Raw genomic sequence first — 8,520 nt, 5'->3', positions numbered from 1 at the left:
AGACCATTCCTCAAGTGGGTGTAATCGCGGTTAGGCAGCCAGACGCACCCGCGGAGCAATTGGATGAAGTCGGTGAAGACACCGAACAAACACATCAGGTCGATGTTGGTAGGGAAATTCATGCTATGTCTATGGTCGATTTTAACGAATATCTGGGATCATCATTCCAGCCGTAGGAGTACGAAGCACCTGTTCCTCACACGTTTCCGCAAGAAGGTTGCGAAGACGTCTTGAGTGCGGGACCAGCATCGTTGTTCGCCATTGCGAACGACGCATTGGACGAGGGCATGAACATTACGAACGATGTTCATATTGAAGACGAACATATGCACGAGCAGGAAATGGGTGAAGGGTTAAATGATGTCCCCAATGATGTGAACTTACCTCACCATGACACATACGACGCAACATTTGACATGCAATTCATGGGCAAGCTTCCCATGTACGGTCATATTGATCTAGCTGCTGCAGATTTAACTGCGGTCGATGAGCTTCCTATACGCGTCACTCGTTGGGAAGAATCCTCTGAGTTGAGTAAGGGGATGCTCTTCGGATCGAAGGATCAGCTGATCACCACAGTGCGAATATATCACGCTCGCACCCACCATGACTTCCACGTGGTGCGATCTACTCCTAAGTTGTGGGTTGCTAGGTGTAAGGACCACGATTGTGCGTGGAGATTGCGTGCCATGTATCGGATGATACACCGTTTTTTCGAAATCACCCAATATAGTGGTTCGCATACGTGTTTGAATGAACTTCTATCGCAAGACCATAATCACGTTGTCTCTCATTGCTGAGGAGATAGTGAATATGATCAGGGGAGATGCGTCGACGTCGATCGCTACATTGAAGGAGTTCATTGATCGTCGATTCAGGTATTCAATCTCTTATAAGAAGGTTTGGTTGGGCAAACAAAAGGCAATAGCCCAAGTCTTTGGTGATTGGGAGAAATCATATGAAATGTTACCGAAGTGGATGGAAGCGATGCACGCGTACAATCCTGGGACTATAGTCAGGTGGAGGTCAACTCTTGTTCCAGGTAGCACTAACAGCACAACCTTCGTATCTGTATTTTGATCATTTGCAGCATCTATTCAGGGTTTTCGTCACTGCCCTCCCGTTATATGTGTGGATGGGACACACTTGTATGGTAAGTACAAGGGCAAACTCCTTATTGCGACGTGCCCCGATACAAATAGGCAAATATTTCCCCTTGCATTCGCTATTGTGCAAGAGGAAAGCCTCGACACATGGAATTGGTTTTTGTGTTCTTTGCGTTTGATTACCGACAGGGACAACATTTGCCTCATATCAGATCGCCATCCAGGGATTATCTCTGCTGTACAGCACAATCCTGATTGGCAACCACCACGTGCGCACCACCGATTCTGCCTTCGACATATGGTGAACAACTTTAATACGAAAGTGCGAAGTGTCAATATGAAGCGAATGGCTGAGCGAGCAGGAAGGGAGCATTAGGTGAGAAAATTTGACACATGGATGGAGAGAATATTCGATGAGGGTGGAGAGCTAGCCAAGTCGTTCTTCGATCAGATCCCTCTTCATATGTGGACTCAGTGCCACAACGGTGGAAAGAGGTATGGAAACATGACCACCAACCTGGTCGAATGTTTCAACGCCGTCCTAAAAGGCCCACGTAGCCTTCCCATAACGGCTCTCGTGCAACTAACATTTTATCGCGTTGCACATTACTTTAATAGCTGACGGGAGGCTGCTTGTAATGCAATATCTGGAGGAAATACGTTGACTCCGCATATATTGCTAGTGATGGAAAGAAGGAAGTTGAAGGTGACCGGACAACGAGTCACGACATTCAATCGGTCTAGGGATACTTTTAGAATCACGACCGCGCAGCGGGGACCCCATAAAGGAAACAATGTCGAAACTTTGAGCATCCAGAGGCGCGAATGCTCCTGCAGGAAGTGGCAATCTTTACACTATCCCTGATCTCACCTTCTTACAGCCTGTGCTGAGACACGGCTAAATGCGAGCCAGTATATTGAGCCATATTGGAGCACTGCCGAGCACTATGCAACATATGCTGCCTAATTTTATCCAATTATGCATGAGGCATATTGGCCAACTTGCTCGTTGCCGAAATTGTAGGCAAATCCTGCATACGCTCGACATAAAGGTCGGCCTAGGAGCTCACGTATACAGAACGAGATGGATGCTCAGGAAGGTCGGAAACATATCACGTGTAGCATATGTCGTTAAGAAGGACATAACCGTACAAGATATCCGAGAAGGACACAACCTGGGGATGCAGCTGGACCTTCGCACTGACCTATAACTTATAGGTTAAGGCGATTTGCGTACTCGTACTCCTCGCGTCACGACAAGTTTTTAGCTGCCATTCTAGTCCCTCCTTCTTAACAAGGCGATTGTAAATAAGTCAACCGCATCCATCTACGTGAAGATTTATGAACTTGGGCATGGGTCAGGAGAGCCTTTTTCCTATATTCCAAATGTAAGATCCTCAGGCCGCTTTCATTTTTTGGTGAACACGCGAATGCTCCATGCTCAATTTGGCTCTGAGCAATTGAGTCACTATGTTCATCAATTAAGAATAGTGCATCTTGAGATTAAAACTTGGTGAGATATTTTCATTTGTACACATATAGGATAAACCCTGAGGTTTTTGTTCGGTTCCACCATACAAAGCATCCGTGAAAGATACTCAATTATGATGATTTTTATGTTTATGCTTTCAATATGCTGGCTTGTTTGCAGGATCGATCTAGTGCCGTCCAATACTAGTGTACTGAGTATGGGCGATCAGCACCGGTCCAGTCGGGCGTGGATCGATTCGCATGCTGACGTGTTATATTGCCGAGGGGGCAGTTAGAGCGTATATGATAGGATAGGCGCAGACCCTCACATTATTGATTGGATACATGATGGGGGTTTTTATGGGATATATCAGATTGGCCATATCCAGTTGGATTGGCATCTTGTGACCACGTTGGTGGAGAGATGGAGGCCAGAGACACGCACTTTCCACTTGCCGCACGGAAAGGCGACTATCACATTACAGGATGTCGCGGTGTTGTTCGGGCTACCGATTGATGGGTTGCCCATCACTGGTCATACAGCTGGACTAGTACAGGATGGAGACGCTAGTCAAGAGGGAGGACTTCGCCGCATGTGCGAGATATTGTTAGGAGTGGTGCTTCCAGATGGTGAGCTTGTTGGTGCCCGCATTTCGCATGCAGTTTCTAGAGGGGGAGATGTTTCACCAGCTTCCGATTGATGCCGATGATCACACTATAGCGTGTCACGCACATGCCCACATGTTATGATTGATATGTGGGACGCTGTTCTGCGACCTATCGGGGAGTTACGTACACTTGATGTTCCTTCCACTGCTCGCAGAGCGAGCAAAGATACGTCATTATAGTTAGGGCTCTGCGACGTTAGCCTGGTTGTACCGGGAGATGTGTCGCGCCGCTAACGTTTCGCACTCACAGATCAGAGGAGCACTCCACTTATTGCAAGTTTGGGCGTGGGAGAGATTCACGTCGTTAACTCCTACGCGCCGCAGTCTTCAGTGTCTTATTCAGAGGGACGAGGTCGGACAGCCGATTGACCCAGCTCCGCTAGCATGGAGGTTAGTAACTCCACTTACAATCATTTCCTTGAGTTGTACTATGTATTGGTGGTTAGACCTTGTTAACTTACGTTTCATTGTGTACGGGTGGAGGGATCAGTTGTTGGCGCCTAATGTTGTGCAACACACGCTGCCCTGGTACAGATTCGAGCTGGACATGCACCGGGAGCACGAGGTAGTCTCGGTTATGTGTATTGACAGTATTTTTCAATATTTGCATATATTCCCGTCCCACCTCTTACATTTACTATATGTATACGCGCAGTTCGTATGAGCGCCCTACACTGATGACATTGTTGCTGACCTACCGACTGACTATGCAGTTGGGTCGGACCTCTGGGTTGCGTGAGTGCCACTTATATGTTTTCATATTGTCGAGTGGCATCTCCCAGACCGAGTGATGCACCAGTTTGGTTTTCGATAGGGCATCCTTAGCTGCTTCTATACTTCGGGGGTCGATGTACGTGGGGAGGACTTGCACAAGATTGATGGTCGCGGTCGGGGGAACACAGATTGGGCTGCGGAGCACACGATGTACATGAGTATGTGGGGACATAACCACGAGTACATCGTGGAGGGAGTGCGGGCAGACAGCCCAATGCATCCGGAGGATCCGTATTACACATGGTACAGGTCAATCACACGTCACTTTGTAGATAGGACTGCGGTAGTCTACATGAGCCTCGTACGCTTACTCAAACGTATACCTAATTTGTTACCGTTTATATTAGCAGTTCAATGTTGTAAGCACTATTTTTGTATGCTGCAAACTGACGTATTACACCAAGTCGACTCGTTATCATCAGACCTCGCTGTGAGCGATTTAGCGAGAGCTGGTTTGGACATTGTCTACGAGGACGGGCGATGGATCCCTACCCCATGCCGGCTCCCGGCCTCACGAGGTGGTCGAGCAGCTCCAGTACGAGGGGGTCGAGCAGTTACCTCCATCCGTCCATCGAGTCCAACCTTCTCACTGCCCATTGTACATGAGGAGTATGTGTTTGAGCCGTTCACATCGTATGCCCCATCGACAGCTGCTAATTTTTCGGGACGCTCCAGTAGACCGGCGGATTAGCGATCTGACTCTGCCGCGACACCATCGATGTCATACTTATTAAACGACCCTCTCGATGCGAAGGAGGTGGACGCACCTGAGTTGCCAGCTTGGACTCGTCCACAGACTACATATGACATTGCTCCCCGTCCGCTTCACCTAGAGATAGATTATCCAGTACGTATGGGCGGAGACAACAGACATGCAGCCCCTCGACGTGATTAGACACCAGACGCGGATGAGCAGCCAGGTGAGGGCATACGCAGACGACAGCCACCCCGACACCGGAGACGACCTCCATGCGGTACCGAGTAGGCGATATATGTATTTGTTAATTAGTTCATACTTTCATTTGTACATCGGACATATGTTTACAACTTCATTTGTACATAATGTATTTATTCATTATTCATTTGGGCATAATGTATTTATTCATGACTTCATTTGTACAACATGTATTTGTATAGAATATATCATTTGTATATAATGCATTTGTTTGGAGTATCATTTGTACATAATGTAATTTTCTTAATTCTGAATCTATAGAGTAGCACTAGGTAAAGTGCTGAGCAGGTATCATTTAGTGTAGTAATTTGATATGTTGAATGTAGACGAATCTTATGAATGTAACGTTGTGAACATATTGGTATCAATTGTATTTGAATAATGTTTTCTTTGCACAAGTGCGTGGATGGATATGCTCAATTTGTAAACAGGACTCTGCCGAAATTAGTATAGTATTTTGATAGGTTCAATGTATACGAATCTCGTGAATGTAACGTTGTGAACATACTGGTATCAATTGTGTTTGAATAATGTTTTCTTTGCACAGGTGCGTGGATGGATATGCTCAATTTATAAACAGGACTCTACCGAAATTAGTATAGTATTTTGATAGGTTCAATGTATACGAATCTCGTGTAATGTTGTGAACATACCGGTATCAATTGTATTTGAATGATGTTTTCTAAGCACAGGTGTGTGGATGGATATGCTCAATTTGTAAATAGGACTCTGCCGAAATTAGTATAGTGTTTTGATAGGTTGAATGTATACGAATCTCGTGAATGTAACGTTGTGAAATATAATTTAGTCTCTCTATTCATGCTTTTTAGGTTTTATTTCTACTTTTATTTTCACAATATTGAAAGTAACACCAAACGGGCCCCCTAGGAAAAAGGAAAGAATTCAATTAGGTGCAATTCAACTTGAATAGGGTTGAAATGTATACTCAGTAAAAGATATGATGATTTATCTTTAGAACTACCCAAAAAAAATAAAATCCTAAAAAGTGTATACCGGGCCATTTGTATTTCTACAACATTTGGTTCGTGGCATCATTGTATTCTTCCATCCTTCCACTTTCGGATGCTTCAGAATTGTGTTACTCAAGATACAAAATTTTCTTGAATATAAGAATTTTAATGTTTTGACCACAAACATATTACTAATAGATTCTTTGGCATGGAGCATTAATCTTTTGTTCATAATAAGATTGATATGGAAAGGAGGGTATGTCTTATTTTTTTAAATATAAATTAATATTTTTTGTTAATTAATACCAAGTTGCGAATCTAGATATGAATGAACAGTTTCAATGAAAAATTTTTATTCTCGATAATGAAATTCGAACTAAACGAGGGAAAACATTAGAATACTTTGGAATCATTGAATGCACAAACCAAATGCCAAGTAAAGGCACAATAGAACCAATCATTAAATCAGAAATGTAATGACAATCCAAAATGTAGAAAGTTAAACATGAGCCAGACGGAAATAATCCTATCGATAATGGATACATATATGATGAAGAAGTCAAAGTTAAAAAACATTAAATGCAGGACAGTGTTGTCCCAACTCTATATGCTAGAACATGTTAATAACATAGAAGAAGGAAATAATTTACAAATCTCTAAATTTTGTAGGATTCATGAAGGGTGAAATGGTTTTAACATTCGGAAATGTAAAGACAATCCAAAGGGGGATTGTCGTCTGAAGGAGAAGCAGAATCAGAATTCAGCTTCTCTTAGCTACTCGCTGCCTTCTCTTCATTACCACCTACCCTGCTGAACACTGAACTACTCTTCTTCTCTGGTGAAATCCATGGATTCTCTGCAGGCTTCAAAATGTCCGTTAGCAGCTTCTGGCCTACTAGCTAAGGCTGCTGCTTATTATCTTGTCCTCTTTTCTTTCATGCAGCTGTTGCTACCGATTTGGCATTTGTCTGCTTGTTTTCTTCTACCCCCATTCTTTCCCAATTTTGGGCCAGCAGCTACCACATCCACCTTAAAATCTTCATCGCTGAAATCATCGTTTTCATCTTCCCCATCAGATATCTCTGTAACAGTTAACGACTTTTCTGTGCTGCAGCCCTTGATACTTTCTTCCTCGTTGGCACTTGGGGAATTTCATGTTAATTCCCAACATTAAGAACAATAAGTTTTGAAATGAGCAGAAGACTCGATAAGTATAATTGTAGTAGTCATTGGAGGAGTAATGACTAGTCTATATGATCTGAGATCATCATGGTGTTTCCTTACTTGGACAAGTGGTGCGATTTGGAGCAAATTGGCCAGGGTGATTGCTAATCAGAGATGGATTCTGGGGGATCTGAGGGCTCAGGTTGAATTCCTTTTCCCTAAGATTCTCTCTAATCACTCGTTGTGCCTAATTTCCCTGTTTGAAGAGGGGTGTCTGGGAAGACGATCTTTACAAATTTTCAACATGTGGACTCTAAACCATAACTTTCTCGACATTATCAAACAAGGTTGGGATGCGCAAGTCCAGGGCTTTGAGCAATTCAAATTGGTGAGGAGACTTCAGGGCCTGAAAAAACCTGTAAAGGCTCTTAATGCATCCCATTTCTCCCAACAAAAACTGCATGACAATCCCTCGGATGGTGACCTGCAACTACTATTGAATGAAAGGAGAGGGACTGTGAAATGATAGATGGGAAAGGAGAGGGAATGTGAAATGATAGGTGGTCTGGGTGTGCTGGATCTGAAAGCCTGGAATCTTTCCTTGCTCATAAAAACACTCTGGAATATCCACTTTAAAAAAGACTTTTTCTGGTCCAAATGCGTTAATCAAATCTACCTGAAAGGTTCAAGTCTGTGGGAGGGTAGGATAACAAATGATGAATTCTCACTATACAAAAAGCTCATTGGAATTAAGAATCAGATTATGTGAAGATGTGTGAACCACCTGGATGCATTTCTTCAGCTTTTTGAGGAATGAGACCTCGATCATTCTAGCTCTTTCATTTACTATAACTTCTGAATAACTAAAGGAACTACAGTTCCTTGGTCCATGGTGGTTTGGAAGAGTGGAAGTACCCCTATACATGCTTTCACTTTTTCGCTGGGAATTATAAGGAAACTACCTACTTGTGATAGGCTTATTGGGTTTGAAGGAAACCTGTATTATTCCTTTTGGTTGGTAAGAGAGTTGGTCTGGCCTCTACTGTTTATCTCATATGGAATGCCAGAAATAGGAAAAGGTTTGAAGGAAAATTCATATCCCCAATGGAGTTGATTGTGACCATTTAGAAACATATATACACAGTACTAGGCCAAAAGGTCCCTAGATTTACTCAAGCTCTCTTAAGATCCTGAGTGTTAACTTTATTGCTTGTAATTTTGATGGGGCTCATTCCCCCCCTATATCTGCCCAATGTTCCATGTAAATACTCATTTTGATCAATATATTTACTTTTCGATCAAAAAAACAGTATCATAAATTGATGGATCCTCGACTCTCTTTGTGTTACAGATAGTGGCAATAAATGGAACATAACATTTAAATATTTCCTACTCAATAATAAAATATATAA

Source organism: Malania oleifera, chromosome 10 (assembly GCF_029873635.1).
Source record: "Malania oleifera isolate guangnan ecotype guangnan chromosome 10, ASM2987363v1, whole genome shotgun sequence".
NCBI classification, from domain to species: Eukaryota; Viridiplantae; Streptophyta; class Magnoliopsida; order Santalales; family Ximeniaceae; genus Malania; species Malania oleifera.
The sequence above is the reverse complement of the archived record's forward strand: the minus strand, read 5'-3'. Positions refer to the sequence as shown.